The sequence below is a fragment of the Gorilla gorilla genome, chromosome 14 (genome assembly GCF_029281585.2).
Source record: "Gorilla gorilla gorilla isolate KB3781 chromosome 14, NHGRI_mGorGor1-v2.1_pri, whole genome shotgun sequence".
Taxonomy (NCBI): Eukaryota; Metazoa; Chordata; class Mammalia; order Primates; family Hominidae; genus Gorilla; species Gorilla gorilla.
The window spans coordinates 105482798-105484100 of record NC_073238.2 but is presented as its reverse complement, the minus strand read 5'-3'; positions in this window follow the sequence as shown (position 1 = coordinate 105484100).

Below are 1303 nucleotides of genomic sequence, written 5' to 3'. Positions count from 1 at the left end.
GTCAACCAGGAAGTTTTGTCTCCTTCAAGATTAACTCAAAGTTTATGAGCATCCTTCTCTAATGAGAAGTTGCTAGTCTGAATAACAAAAGAAGGCAGTAGTTTATTTTAAAAGGGAGGAGGATTCCTGCTGTGGTTTATTATTCATATTATTTTGATCAAAACAACTACTGTTTATCACTGAAGGGGAAGGAGATTTCTAAAGTGAATTCTCATCCTAGAAGGGGAAAAAATTCCCATTACAATTATCTCACTACTTCCCAGCATCTCCTCATGTCCCGAGGATAAAGAAAGGAAAACAATTTCAAAAGCTTTCAAAGGCAAGCAGATCATCCTGATAATACAGTAGATAGGAGTACTGTAAATTCTCTGAACATCGACCACTTCCAGATAACATTACAGTAATTTCATTTGAGCAATTTGCCCTTAGGATTAGTTTATTTTTGCATAGATTATTTGAAAATATTTTCAAGAAATATGCCTCCTTTTAAAAATAGAGATTGATTTGCATTTGCCATACGCACATAGGCATTCCAGTGGGAAGGGTACTATGTCACTAAAAAAATGTTTTTCACTTGACAAAGTTGCTGTTCACATTATTCTTTATTGTTATTTAATTACAAGGCTACTACATCACATTTTTCTCCCGTGTCAAGTAATACATAGATCTGAGGAAACGTATTTCCTCCTATATTGCGTGTCTACATTTTATTTTTCAGTATGTTTATCAGGTGTTTATTTCATCATTAGCAGATTCTTAGTTGGCTAATGGATCTGACGTATAATTTTAAGTCTGAAAAATTAGATAAATTTTAAACATCAGATTTAGGTGGAATATTGAGGTCTTGATTCACAGATGCAAACATATAATTCACTATGAGAGGTAAAAGATAGAAAAGTAAACTGACAAGTGGAATCTACTTAGTGATAATCCTTAATTCAAAGGTCTCTACTGTGGCCTTGACTTGTCAATTTTGTTAATCAGCCTCATCTTGAAAAGGGAAGCAAACTTAGCTATGTCTCTTTGGAATTTCAGGATTTAATGTTAATTAATATCCGACTACAACATATTCAGAAGAAATAAACACTTGTTAAAAATCAAGCTGTAGGCAAGGTTGCATCTTCTCCCCTCACTAGCCAACGCTGTGACCTTAAACAAGTCACATAAACTCTAGGAGCTTCAGTTTCTTCATAACAGCAGGAGAAATTCTAAACTGCCTTAGATGGCATGGTAGGTCCTCATGGACTTTCCCTGACTAATTTGCTCAGCCTTATCTTTTTTTCTCCCCCTTCTACTCACGTCC